The 14,964-nt window shown below is 44.0% G+C and overlaps 1 pseudogene; it reads left to right on the top strand.

Annotated features, from left to right (window-relative positions):
• Positions 1–7,402: 7,402 nt before the first annotated feature.
• Positions 7,403–8,376, top strand: LOC116835563 (olfactory receptor 6B1-like; annotated as a pseudogene).
• Positions 8,377–14,964: the final 6,588 nt, after the last annotated feature.

Genomic DNA, 14,964 nt, shown 5'->3' with positions numbered 1-14,964 from the left:
CCCCTTTACATCCCAATACCTGCACCCTCCTATGCCCCAACCCCTGCACAGTGCCTCCTTTTCCCCTAACCCCTGCATCCCCCTCCTGCATCCATGTGAGGAAATTGACCTGGATTCACAAAGCAGCTGGCATTGCTGCTTGCTCCCCCACTGGACTGCTGCTCCTCTGTACCCCGCAGCTCTAGGGGGCTGTGAGGAGGGGATTAAGGAGCAATGTCAGGGCTTCCTACATCCAGGTGACTTTCCCTATGGGCTGTGTAAGGGGCAGGCAGGACAGCAGCAGCTCCTGATGCCTAAGCACATCTGTTGCGCCAAAGAGGGAGCTTGGGTGCACTCAGTGAAGCCATACCAGGTGTATAAGTACAACCGGTTTTATTGCCAAATCATAATAAGCTTACCAGCCTTCACACGTTACTAAATACGTGATTTGCAGCAAGCAAGCAGGCAAGCAAGAATCAATGCTTAGGCCCCTTCTCCTACGAACAGTCCCAGAGCCTCCAACCTTGTCCACGAGTGTTCGTAGCAGGCGCTGCTCCAGCGTGGAGAGTTCCTGGGCACCTATAAGGCCAAGGACCGCAGGTTAGACTGCTCATCTAAATAAATTCTCATACTCATTCTTATCATCATCTCTTTCTCAGGGGACGTATACATCCACAAGAAGGATCTGGCAGGAAACACTACTGCTTTCTATTCCCACACTTAACACTCTCAGGCCGCCTTATCTCTTCACTTTATCCAGTCACAGTGGCTGCAAGCCAGCCTGGCCGGTCAAAGCCAGTGCACTACTAGCTCCACCCGAGCCATCCTGTAATAACAGGTCAAGGTAACTTGCGGTCAGCCCCAACAACAGTGGAGAAGTGACCTGGATGCAGGAGCCCTGCTGTGTGTGTTAGGGGGGACTGTGTGAAGGAGTGTGCATGTGTATGTGTTGAGGGGACTGTGCGTGTGCCTGAGTGAGTGCACTCTCTCTTTATGAAAGCACTCAGGGTCAGGAGCTTGAACTAGGCGTGTTCAGCCACAAGCAGCTGCCAGCAGCTCCGGACCCAGAAGACAGCAGCACACACAGATCCCCTCTCCCTCATCCTGTCACTCCAGCTCAGTGGAAATAGCGTACATAGGAGTGGGGGAGGAGGACACCCCACCATCACCTTCTCCCTCCCTGCAGAGCAGACAGGAGGACACTCCCAGTCTGAAGTGGTCAAGAGTAACTCCAGGGATGAACCAACAGGGATGGTGGGATTGGGGGACAGGAACAGAAGCAGCTGCACACATGGAGCAGGGCAGAGGAAGGGCTCTGGAGGAGTCACCTGGCTCTGAGGGCTGGTTGTCCAACTGCCTCTTGCAGCTCGGGTTTCTCCCTTGCCCCCAGGCTGCTGCTCCAATGTCTGCCTGCCCATGCTGCCTCCATCAGCCAGATGGCTCTCAGCACTGGTCAGGTGGGAATCCAAATCCTGTGCACAGTTCCCCTTGGGCACTGCCCTGGAGGAGAGGGAAGGCATACAGCCCCCCCAAGGCCAGTCCTGCTTAGGGTGTTAACAAGCATGTGGACAAGGTGATCCAGTGATATAAGTTACTTAGATTTTCATAAAGCCTTTGACAAAATCTTCACCAATAGCTCATAAGCAAAATAAGTTGTCATGGAAAAGAGGGAAGGTCCTCTCATCAGTAACTGGTTAAAGAGAGGAAACAAGGGTAGGAACAAATGGTCAGTTCTGAGATGGAGAAAGGTAAATAATGGTGTCCTCCAGGAGTCTGTACTGGACCAGTAATATTCAACATATCATAAAATATCTGGGAAAAGGGTAAGGAGTGAAATGGCAAAATTTGCAGATACAAAACTACTCAAGATAGTTATCTCCAAAGCAGACTGAGAAGAGGTTACAAAGGACCTCACAAAACTGAGTGACTGGGCAAACAAATGGCAGATGAAATTCGGTTTATACATGCAATAATGCACCTGAAAAAATAATCCCATCTATACATACAAATTATTAGATTTAAATTAGCTGTTACCACTAGGAAAGTGATATTGAGTCATTGTGGATAGTCTCTGAAAACATCACTCAATGTACAGAGGCAATCAAAAAGCTAACAGAATGCTGGGAAACATTAGGAAATGGAAGGTCGTAAGACAAAATTCATATCTTCTTTATAATTCCAGGGTATGCCACATCTTGAATACTGTGTGCAGATCTGGTTGCACCATCTCAAAAAAGACAGATGGAAAAGAGCAACAAAAATATTAGGGTGGAACAGCTTTTATGTGAGGATAGATATAGGTGATTCTTTCAGCTTGGAAAGAGACAGTAAGGGGTGTAGCAGGTGGTTACCCTGCTCCTGCTGAGGCTTAAAACGCCCTGGGAAGGTGTTGGCGGGAAGCTGTTTAGCTGGGCTGAATGGGAAGTGACTGCAGCTGGGCCATGCCCCATCAGGCCATAGCTGGCCTGTATATAAGAGGCTGTGAGCCAGGAGTCAGAGTCTCTCTCGTTTGTAGAGGAGAAAGGCCTGGCTGCGGGAGCTCAGAGACTGGGTACCTGAGTGGAGAGGGCTGGAGAAAGGCAGAGGAGCTGGGGAGCTCCAGCCTGAAAGCCCAGGCTGTGGCCTAGCATAAGGCCAACAGGTACTGGGGGTGCAGAAGGCAGCCCAGGGTAGGCAAAGCAGCAGGTCCAAACCAATCTTGCCAGGTGAGTGGCTGATCCTGCAGTCTGCCTCCAAGGCAGGGCTAGATGATGACTGCGTAGCTGATACTGAGGCGAGGTGGGGATAGGAGGGAGACTGGAGAAAGGAGTTATTGCAGGGGGCAGCACCACAGATAAGGAGCCCGGGTCCTGGGAGGGCCTCAGAGGCCAGAGGCAGTGGATCACTGGCCTGCAGAGGGCGCTCCGGAGCTGGAATGAGCTAATCCCGAGTCACCAGCAGGAGGTGCCGCAGGGGTGAGTCTCTCTACAGGGGTTGATCCAGGTCTAAAAATCATGACTATGTGGAGAAATTAAATAAGGAAGTGTTATTTACTCCTTCTTATAACACAAGAACTAGGATCACTAATGAAATTAATAAGCAACAGTTTAAAAACAAAGGGAAGTATTTCTTCATACAAGCGGTCAAAACTGTGGAACTCTTTTCAGAGGATTTTGAAGACCAAGACAGTTACAGGGTTCAAAAAAGAAATTATAAGTTCCTTGGAGATAGGTCCATCATGTTATTAGCAGGATGAGCAAGGAGGGTGTTCCTGGCCTCTGTTTGCCAGGAGCTGGGAATGGGTGAAAGGAATGGATCACATGATGATTACTGTTCTGTTCATTCCCTCTGAAGCACCTGGCATTTGCCACTGTCAGAGACATGGATACTGAGCTAAATGGACCTTTGTTCTGACCCAATATGGCTGTACTATGTTCTTAAATTTGACCAGGGTAGAATCAAGGAATTTTAATCATCAAATGCTTCCTTTGGTAGTCATGAATAGTCTCCAGTGAACATCCATTGACTGCCATACTTGTGCATAGCCAGAGACATCACTGCCTTCAGATGTCTGCTAAACTGGTTAAAATTACAATTTGGTACCTAATTAATGCAACACTTTTGAGCCTCCATAACAAGCTCTTCTGTCCCTGAGCTGGGACAGACTCCAATAGAGCACACACAGGTGCTCTCATAATTACTCCACACCCATCAGTTAAAATGCTAGTTCTTCTGAAAGCGTTAAGAACTTATCATAAAAAGAAAGGTTGCAGATCAGGACACACTGAATCTTCTGAAAGACCAAAGATCCTGAACCACTGGAATTGATCTAATATATGAGGTATTTTCTATGTTTTCTGCCTGCTGTTTTTCATTCATGTTGTATTCAGAACACCTCCTGGCTAAACGGATTCAGCTACCAAGCTCTTCTATAATCCTGGGCTCTTGTCCCTTCTTCAGTTAAAAGTCTCTTTAGGAAAAGTTCTCTTTTTAGGTTAAAGGTGGTAAATGACATTCTGGTTATGATGAGAAGCCTTTCTAAAGAAGTGCCTTATAATGTGACCTGATTAGCTTAATCTCCTTTGGAAACTGATTCTAACTGAGGAAGCTTGACCCAAATCTTAGGCTAGCATAGCTCTCAATACCTCCATCAGCTAAAGAGATGAACCATAATCTTCATGAGTTTCTCTCTGGGATATCTGACCTGCCTTGGCTCAGAGGTCCACAAATGCCTTCTTTGTTCATAGAGTGAGATGCAGTCTCTAAATGAAGCTACAGCTGACCCATTGATAATTCTTCACAGAAGAGTAGCCAGTCTTAAATATTTTATTCTTCTGTGGAACACACCTGATAAGGGAGACAGGCTTTGCCATAAAATTGCATGAGATGTTCTGAAAATTTTGAATGTAATCAAAAAAGGGGAATTTTTATCAGAGATGGGAGTATTTCTTCAGAATTCTAGGGCTAAGAATATGGCACACTGTAGTAAGGATATCTTTTTGTGCAGGCAAGTTGGAATAATGGGAAGAGCAGTGAATGAGTAGTTAGTTGACCTGGAATCAGTTCGACAGACCAGAAGTACTTTGAGATCTTTAGAAGAAATGTGCTATGCAAGTGAGAAGCATTGTTATTATTATCAGTACGGTCAAAAATATTAATTCCCTTTCCCTATCTTAATTTAAATTATGGACAAAATATATTGTAGTTGGAATTACAATTGTATATAATGACTTTTCTTTCACCCCAAATTATGTTGTGTAATGTTCATTAAATAAAACCTGTGTCCCAGAGGAAGTGGGGTGCGTGACACCCTTCTTTGCCACTGTCATATAATTAGGATATCTTTTGTACAAAGTATGCTTGTGATGAATCATTCTAAAAGTCTAGATCAGCTAGACATTAGTATCTCATTGGATTGTGTGTGCTATCATCATATGTGAAGATATGAATTTTGCCTATGTATGTGTTACTGAAATGTGAGGTTGAAAACATCCACAAGCAGCCTTTCAGAGACAACAGTAAAAAGACCAACAATGTTAATGGTTTATTGAGAAAATGCACATAAGCACAATGTTTACCCAGGAAAATGTGTGTAGTAGAAAGGAAGTGCCTGAAGCATGGGTCTGGCACAAGGCATAAGGCCTGAACCAAAGTCAATGCAAGTTTTTTTTATGAGCAATAGTAAGACCCTGTTAAAAGCAGATGCTTACCTGCAAGCCAGTATCCAGTACACAAATTCGGCACCAGTGCTGCTAGCATTGCTAAAACAATGAATGTGCAAACACATTCCAGCAAGCCAACTGAAGAACACCCCAATATAGCACATAATCAAATGGTTTGACAAAAGTAATGAATAGTGATATTTTGTCTGAAACATCAGGAGGAAAGTACAAGGGGAGGTAACAAACATGTAATGAAACGCGTACAGTGGTACGTAAATAGTTTATCCAAGGTTGTTTACTTCAGTCTATAGATGTTGGAATACCTCTCCTTAACACTTTGTCCATCCTAGGGGGCTGTGGAAAGTCCTGCCACTGACTGAGCTGCATCCATTGTCACAGACGTACATGTCTTAGTATCCTCATAGAGTCTGCCAGGTCCTATTGCCGTGCTTTGTTAACAGTAAACCTGGCCAGGTGCCTTCTCTACTTACCCAAGTCTTGTGGTCACTGGGGAGTTTGACTGAGGTCTGCTGTCCCAGCTGTCAGTGTAGAGCTGGGACAGCACAAAAAGAACACACACGCAGAGCCAAACGTCTGATGACATTGGTGACCCCGACATGCTCCTGGTCTTGATAATAGCACCTGGAAGACTCTTCGAGGTGTGAGTTTGACTAAGGTGTCTGGGAAGAATCTCAGCTTGGTTGCCACAAGTGTGTATGGTACTCACTGAGGTAGAGGCAGATTGGATGTTAAAACCATATACTGGCCAGATTTTGACCAAGGCAGGACAGTACTGCTCTGGTGTCCTAGGCTGGGAGGCTGGTGATTAGAGAGGTTGTGTTTAACTGCAGCTGGGTGTATCCCTACCTGTGTGAATGTTGGTGAAAGTACAAGCTTGGAGGGCTTATCAGCTTATTACAGCAGCACAGTGTGAGAGGGAGCCCAGACTGGTGGGTCAGAGGGCTTAGTGGAACCCCAATTCCAAATGGCACCCCGGGGGAGGGGACCCATTAGAGGGTGATGCATACTTTATTTGTTTATATATGCCTATATGTAGGGAAACTCAAACCATTTTGGACCATGTTGAAATGAGACATGCAGAATTTCATTCTCCAGTGATAGAGCGTGTGTCTTGTGGGGTCCTGCAGGGATTAGTTCTTGGCCCTACGCTCTTTAACATCTTTATCAATAATCTTGAGAATAAAACATAAAATTATCACTGATCAAATTTGCAGATGATACAAAAGTTGGGGTAGTGGTAAATAATGAAGAGGACAGGTCACTGACACAGAATGATCTGGATAATTTGGTAAACTGGGGACAATCAAATAATATGGCTAAATATTAACATATACATCTAGGAACAAAGAATGTCAGCCATAGTTACAAGATGAGAGCCTCTATTCTGGGAAGCAGTGACTGTGAAAAAGATTTGGGGATCATGGTGGATAGTCCTCTGAAAACGAGCTAATGAGATTTTGAGAATTATTCCCTGCATAAACGGGAATATTGAGTAGAAATAGAGAAACAAGTTTACTTTTGTATTTGGCACTGATGCAACCGCTGCTGTGTCAATTTCTGATGCTCACAGTTTAAGAAGGATGATGATAAATTGGAGAGGTTTCAGAGAAGAAACACGACAATTGAATGGTAAGAAAACCTGCCTTATAGCGATAGACTCAAGGAACTCAATCTGTTTAGCTTAAGACAGAGCAGGTTAAGGGGTGACTTGAATACAGTCTATAAGAATGTACACAGAAAAAAATATTTAACGGGCTATTCAGTCTAGGAGGGAAAAGTATAGCATGATTCAATGGCCGGAAGTTGAAGCTAGAGAAATTCAGACTGTAAATAAGGGATATATATATATATTTTTAACAATGAGAGTAATTAACCATTGGAACAATTTTCTAGGTGCTGGGGTGGATTCTCCCCTACTGACCATTTTAAAATTAAGATTGGATGCTTTTTTCCCTAAAAAAAAATATGTTCTAGGAATGATTTTGGGGAAGTTCTATGCCCTGTGCTGTTAAAGAGGACAAACTAAAAGATCAGAATGATTATTTGTGGCCTTAGAATCTTGGAATCTATGATGGGCATAATACAAAAAGAGAAAGCCACCAAGAGACCCTCAGTTTGTCCTCTTTCCACAATGGTAACTTCATTTAAAATCTTTCAGATCAGTAACATTTACATTATATTTCATCATTATTATTATTATTTATAATTATTATCATTTCATATTCTTCTTACTCCTTCTCCAATTCTAAATACAGTGAAGGATGGATGCCAGAAACGAGAGTGCTGTTGCTGAATTCATCCACTTAGGGTTCAATAGCCTATGAAGATGGCAGGCCTTTCTTTTCTTTACCTTCTTCCTCCTTGCTTATGCTTTGACTATAATGGCCAATGCCACCATCATCGCCACGGTGTGGAAGGACAACCGCCTTCACACACCCATGTACTTCTTCCTGAGCAACTTCTCTTTCATGGAGATCTGGTACACCACAGTCACCGTGCCCACGATGTTGTCCAACTTCATGGTGGAGAGGACCACCATATCTGTGTCGGGCTGCATCATCCAATTCTATGTCTCCTTCTGCTTGGGAACCACCGAGTGAATGTTCTTGGGTGTGATGGCTTATGATCGCTACATTGCCATTGCTACCCGTTGCGCTACAGCACTCTGATGAACAAAAAGGTCTGCACCCGGCTGGCTGTTGGCTCTTGGATGAGTGGTTTCATTATCAATTTGCCCCTCACAATCTCTACCACTCAGTTCTTCTTCTGCGGCCCTGACAAGATCAACCACTTCTTCTGCAACCTGGCACCAGTGCTGAACCTCTCATGCACAGACACCTCAGTCAGCGAGATGATATTCTTCACCTTCGCCTGGGTCATCATCCTCTGCTCTTTCCTGCTCACTATGGTGTCTTATTGCTACATCATATCCACTATCTGCAGGATGCCCTCCACCATTGGCAGACAACGGGCCTTTTCCACCTGCACCTCCCACCTCATCGTGGTCACCATTTTCTACAGCACTGTCACCTTCATGTATATCCGGCCCACGGTGCGCTACACCTTCCAGGCAGACAAGGTAGTCTCTGTCTTCTACTGTGTAGTCACCCCGCTCCTCAACCCTGTCATCTACAACCTGAGGAACAAGGAAGTGAAGGAGGCGCTGAGGAGAGTGCTGTGCAGCAGAAGAAGGCTGAATTGGAAGAAAGTTGGACTCATTGACTGGGATAGTTAAGTGAAAAGGAGGGGGATTGTGGATAACTTCAATGTTAGCCTCTCCTATCCACCAAGGCCAATGGTTTAAATGAAGATGGAAGCTATTGGTCAGCAAATGATACTAGGCTGTGTGGGAGAGGTCAGGACTTCTGCATTCTATTCTCAGATCTTGGAGAATTGTGGGGTTTAATGAGTTAGACTGGAGGGTGCGGGGCAGCGAGTCAGGACTCTTGGATTTATCCCTGGCTCTTTCAGAGGAGGATGGTCTAGTGATCTAGTTTAGGACTCCTGGGCTGTACACCTGGCTATGGGAGAGGAGTGTGTCATATTAGCAGAGTCTCAGATTCAGGATTCATGGAGTCTATTACTTAGTCTGCTCCTGACCCCCTGTGTGACATAAAGCAAGGTAACAGGCCTTACTCACCATTGTGAAGCACACTTTTTTGGAAGAAAATAAGTCTGATCAGTGGTTTATTGTCTGAGCAAAGTGAGGCCCTAAACTCAACCTGATGGTATTTCTCTGTTTCTCTGCAAAATGGTAATGTTTGAATGCCCAGATCAGCATTTTCATGGATTGTTGTATGCACCAGTTTGCAGAACCCTATTGATTTTGAGGAAGCCAGAGGAGGGAATTGAGGATACAGAGTGCTCCTGACATCTGGTTAACAGGGCCAGATTTTCACAGGTATTTAAATGCCTACAGATGCATATAGGTGCCTAGTGGGATTTTCAAACATTCCTAAGCGGGTGAGGTTCCTAAGTCTATTCAGATCGTACCAACTCCATCTCTGTACTTCATATCCAAGCATACAAACAAACACACATACATCCACATACATCTCAAGTACCTAAACACCCACATAACTCTATGTCAGATATCCCAAAATCCCTAACACTCCACAGATATCCAACACACACCTCCAGCCAACACTCCCACACACATCAAAACCTGAATATGAGTAAACACATACCCGTCAGCTACATTCCCACATATTAACATTGCGAAGCTTTCACACACCTCAACTCTCCCCTCACAGTCCCAGCAACCCGACATAACTTGAGCCAACACATACCTGTACCCCATATGCACACACATATAGTCACCTCATTTATATAATCATGCCATCTCCTATCAAAAGCACCCAGGTCCCATTTATAACCCCATCCCTTGCAGCTACAACCCACGCATTGGACACCCACATCTTCAGATGCACACACTAGCCCAACAAAGACCCTAAGCCTCACACACAAAGATGTCCCACTTCTCTTTGAAATTCACACACCCCCTAAGAAGTTCATCTCAACATATTCCAACCCACACATATATCTCACTCGCTTCTCTCTCACACACACACACAAACACGTCACACATCACACTCTCAGCAACTCCATCTTACACCTCTCAAACACAGAACCTTCTCCACAGATATCATTGTAAGTCCCCACATCTCATTCTCCATAACACCTCCAAAAACTTCACAACACCCTCACTGACAAATGAACACCTATCCCAAAGAATAACTCTCTCTCCACACTCTTAAGCCCTACAACAAATGTTCATATGCATTTGTCATAGATAAAGAAAAGTTAATAGCACGGAAGTACTTTATTATCTCTTTGACTATAGAGGGTTAACAAGTTTCTGTAGCCTGGCTATCACCTGACCAGAGGACCAATCCAGAGACAGGATACTTTCAAACTTGAGGGAGGGAAGTTCTGTGTGTGCTGTTAGTTTTTGGTGGCTGTTCATTCTAGGGGCTCAGAGAGAGCAGATGTGCAACCAGGTATCTCTCCAATCTCCCTGATACAGGTTCTTATAGATTCAAAAATAGTGAGTACTAAATAGATAAAGCGGTAGGCTTATGTTGTTTTTTTATTGCAATGTGCATTTGGCTGGAAGGAGTTCAAAATTTGTATTTTGCTGAAAGGATTTAAATTTGTACTTGAATACTTAGGCTAGGAGGGTATTCCCAGTGTCTATAGCTGAAAAACCCTGTACCTACATTTAAAAATTTACAAAGATAATTTTTTACTGTTTCTTTCTTTAATTAAAAGTTCTTCTTGTTTAAGAACCTGATTGTTTTTTATTCTGGTGAGACCCCAGGGGACTGGGTCTGGATCCACTAGGGAATTGGTGGGGAGAAAAGGAGGGAAGGGGGAGAGAGAGGCTGATTTCTCTCTGTGTCAGGATTATGTCTCCTCTCAGGGAGAGTCTGGGAGGGGGAAAGAGAAGGAGGGAGAAGGTGAATTGTCCTTCTGTTTTGTGATTCAAGGAGTTTGAATCACACAGTGATCTTCCAGGATAACCCAGGAGGGGAAGCCTTGGAGAAGCAACGGTGGGGAAAGGGTTTACTTCCTTGTGTTGAGATCCAGAGGGTCTGGGTCTTTGGGGTCCCCAGGCAAGGTTTGGGGGGGACCAGAGTGTACCAGGCACTGGAAATTCCTGGTTGGTGCAGCGCTACAGGTTCTAGCTGGTGATAAGCTTAGAGGAATCATGCTGGTACCCCATCTCTTGGCGCTAAGGTTCAGAGTCGGGAATGTGTACTATGACAGCATTACATTTTTTATCCCACAAATGATACTTTAGTTATTGTTAAATTTCCCTCCTTTTAATTTGATGATAGCTAACAATAGAGGGAAAAGAGGTGTGTGTGGCATGTGTGCGTGTGTGTGTGCACGCGCGTGTGTGTGTGTGTGTTGGACAGCCAGAGAAACAATCAAATGAGGAAAACAGCTTCTTGAACAAAGCTTGTACCTTGCTAGATTAAGTTTTAGGCTTTTAGGTGTGTGTTTTCACTTTTATTTGCTTTGAATCATCTTTGCTTTTAATAGGTTTTACTGCGTATCACTTAACCTATGTCCATTTGTTAATAAATTTGTTTTATTTTTACAAGAAACTGTCTCAGTGCTCAGGTTTCAGAGTAGCAGCCACGTTAGTCTCAGTGCTGTGTTTGCAGGAAGGCATGTATTTACCCCAGCTAAGTTAATAACCTGTAATGGTTTTTTTTTTTCCTTTAAAGGAGGAAACAAACTTTATTATTTCTCTGAATGTTGCAGGAGAGGGCTGGATACTTCAGGGCACATAGTCTGGGGAAAAGTCTGGACTGGGAGTGTGTAGGGCTCATTTTGTGAGTAGCCACCAAGGCAGGTGGAGACCAGGGAGTGTGACAAGGGTGTTGCTAGCAGGCTTCTGAAGTCACAGTTGCTGACCCAGGGATGCACAGACATGCTGAGTGTGACCTGAATACTTGTCTGCAGCCTGCTGTTCTGTGCACTGCTTTCCCTGGCTTACTCTTCTGTGTTCCCAAAAGCCAGTGTTAACTACAGCAATGCAGCTGGCTGATTCAGCAGACCTCAACGTTAATCATAAAGAAAGACCACAGGTTCAATCTGGTGATGAAAGGTCAGCCAGGTTTATTGTCAAGAAAGCATAGTATCAGTAACCTGCATACCAAGCTATAGGTTCACTAGCACATGTTTGCCCACCACATATTGTTGTCTCCATGGCCAATACAAAGTTGCCCTTCCTATAACTCTACTTACACTGAGGAAAGGGGGCAATCTGGGGACCATGAGGGTTTTTTGCATACACAAGGGATGCAGGATGGAAACTGTGTTCTATCACCTCTGTGCACACTTTGAATCTGATTTAGTGAGGCCATGTACCCTAAAGTTAAGGAATATTGATATGCCATTGTCAATTCATTTAGAACTCTCCTTTTATACATTGAGACAAACAAGTTATGTATTACACTCCAGACGTTATTAGTTACCATACTTGTACCTTGTACCCGATAGGTTGAACAGAACATCCTCTTCCATTATCCTGTCATTTCTCCTTATCTGACAGGGCGTCTGTGTTTTCCTGTACCATCCTCCTAGGATTGTTAGTGTTTACTATTCTAGCGAGGCATTCTTTGGTTCACCACCTACTTCGGTTCATATAATAGCCATACCTTGACCTCCAGCAAGTTGTACACTGGCTGCTGGTGCCCAGAGAAGAGAATCACAACAACAAAGCAATTAAGGCACCCATGTTAACAGGACAGGTGGTGAAACAGCTCCTCACTAGTCTGGATTGCACTTCAGGATGTGACAAATTGGTCTGCACAGAGGTCACTCTGAGCAAGGTGTGAAGAGGACAGCCTACCATGCCCCAATACAAACATGAAGCCCCTGTCATGAAGCCACTGAAGCCCCTGTCACTTACTCCCAGTTGCCCCTCCTGCATCCTTTGTGCTGTTTCCTGGGCAAACTGGTCACCTGACCTCCACTTCTCTTTGTTCTCCAACTCCTCTGGCTGTCTCTTGCAGGGCGGGCCCAGGCCATCAGTGGCTGGGATATAGAGTTTCCGGCCATTGTCTGGGTCCAGGGAACTAGATGGCAGTCACACCTACCCTCTAAGGGTCTCTACAACCATCACACAACCTTGTCCTACCACCTAGATACTTGTGCAATGCACAGAGGAAACTGAGGGAGGTACAGACACGAAATTCATAAAAAAATTAAGAAAATTCCCTGCTCTCACAGACAGGGCTAAGTGCTTTGTGGCAAGAAGAGTAGGGAATTGCATGAACCATTGAGCGCTGGGTGCAGACTTCCTGCAGATGCAGGGAATGGTAGTGCAAGCAGGTGTCCAGGAGAGAGGGGACTGGGCACTCACGTAGTGTGTAAAAGTGGAAGTTGTATAAATGTGGACTAGATATGGCGAAGGTCTGTCCGCCGACACATCAGATTTTTCACAACCCATATGTCCCAAGGAAAACTCAAACTGGTTACGCCATCTCAACACGCGTGTGTTGTCTAAAGCTGTTGTTTGGGAGGGTTTACCCTGCTGGGTACAAGCCTGTCTCATCCTGTAAGAAGGAGTAGTGATTCAGTCTGGACACTTTGAATAACTCTGAATGTGACACAGCTATGCTTCCCTCCTGGTTTTCCCAAATCATCCCTGCACCACTGCTCATGCTTGCAGTGACACGGCACTGTCCTCTATACACGAGATTATTAGCAGTGGTTGACATTCATCTGCAAAAAAAAAACAAATCTCTCATAAAAGGGATTGTTGGAATCAACATTTTTTGATTGGAAAAATCACTTTTTCTGGATGGATATCTTAATTTTTCCTTAGAAAATGTCAAAATAAAATAAATTTAATTTCATTTGGATTCAGTATTTTTTGTTTCTTCCATTTCAAATGTGAGAGAGTGCTGTATTTTCTTTCACACTTTTTCACTTTCTCAAAGCCCAATTCTACAGTTTAAAAATGGGGTAAAAATCAATAGGATTTAGAAGGCATTTGAGAGGTCACTTAGTCCAGTCCCTGCACTCATGGCAGGCTAAGTATTATCTAGAGTCAACGACTCCTCAGTTAATGCCCCAAACTCTGTCAGGTAGCCTCTTCTTTCAATGCAATATCATCTCATTCAATGAGTACGCTGCTCCAGATGTTCCTTCCACTTAATCGGTGCTGCAACAATGTTTTGATCTTGTGTTATGGCAGTGATAGGTATGTGGCCATTATAAACCACTGCATACTTGACTATCATGAACCAGGGTGTTGTGGGGGGGGCTGGTGACAAGGATGGCTAGGTGGATTTGCTCATCTTATCTGTACAGATTGAACTGATACTCCATTACCATTCTGTGGTCCTGATGTCCTAGACAATTTCTATTGTGATGTCTCTCAAGTCATAAACTGGCCTGCACCAAAACTTATTTGATCGAAATATTACTGATGGTCTCCATGGTGGGGCTCCTCCTCTCATAGTCATCATTTCTTACTCACTTCGTACACTGTCATCTTAGTCAAGATAAAGACACATGTCACAGAAGGATATCCTAAGGCTTTGACCGACTGTGGAGCCCAATCATCGTTGTGAGTTAATTTCATTCCAGGCATCGTTATCTATGCTCAGCCCTTCAAGAAACTCCCATGGCAAGATGGTCTCAGTCTGTACACTCTAGTCACCCCGTGCTAAACCTGAGATCTACATGCTGAGAAACACCGAGATAAAAAAGGGCATTATCGGAGACAGATGAATAGAATGCTGATGCCAGAAAAAAAAAAAAGATATGATTTATTTTGAAGGGTCATTGCTATTAGAACAGATCTCAATATGTCATACAGGGATATATATACCTGTCATGTGAAAAGAGATCAAATGCTGCTCAATCATTGAAAAATTGTGTTCAGAAATAAGTCAGAGCCAAGGGCTGAATCATCAATGAGGTCTCTGGAGCAGCTGGTGTAAATCAGCCTAGCTGCCTGAGCTTAGAAAGCAAGATCTCTAGCCAGTGTAAATGTTCATAGGTCCTTGCAGTCAATAACAAAATCCCCAGCTGGTTTAAAATAAATGCCTCCATTGGAGTCCAATGGACCAGAATCCCAGTGGTGTAAATCAGCAAAGTAACATAGGCTATTGGGCCAGATCCATAGTAATGAAAGTGATGTCACTCCCTGAAAGTCTCCATCATCTGAGATCTGAGTCTGATAACTTTTGCTAAAATCTATGCATAATCAAAAATAGGGAAAAAAAATCAGGGGAAATCAAAAAGTCTTTTCAGGAAATCTTTAAAAGAAGAATATTTTATATATCATAATATTTTC

Source organism: Chelonoidis abingdonii, chromosome 14 (genome assembly GCF_003597395.2).
Source record: "Chelonoidis abingdonii isolate Lonesome George chromosome 14, CheloAbing_2.0, whole genome shotgun sequence".
NCBI classification, from domain to species: domain Eukaryota; kingdom Metazoa; phylum Chordata; order Testudines; family Testudinidae; genus Chelonoidis; species Chelonoidis abingdonii.
This window is presented reverse-complemented; position numbering and strand designations above follow the sequence as displayed.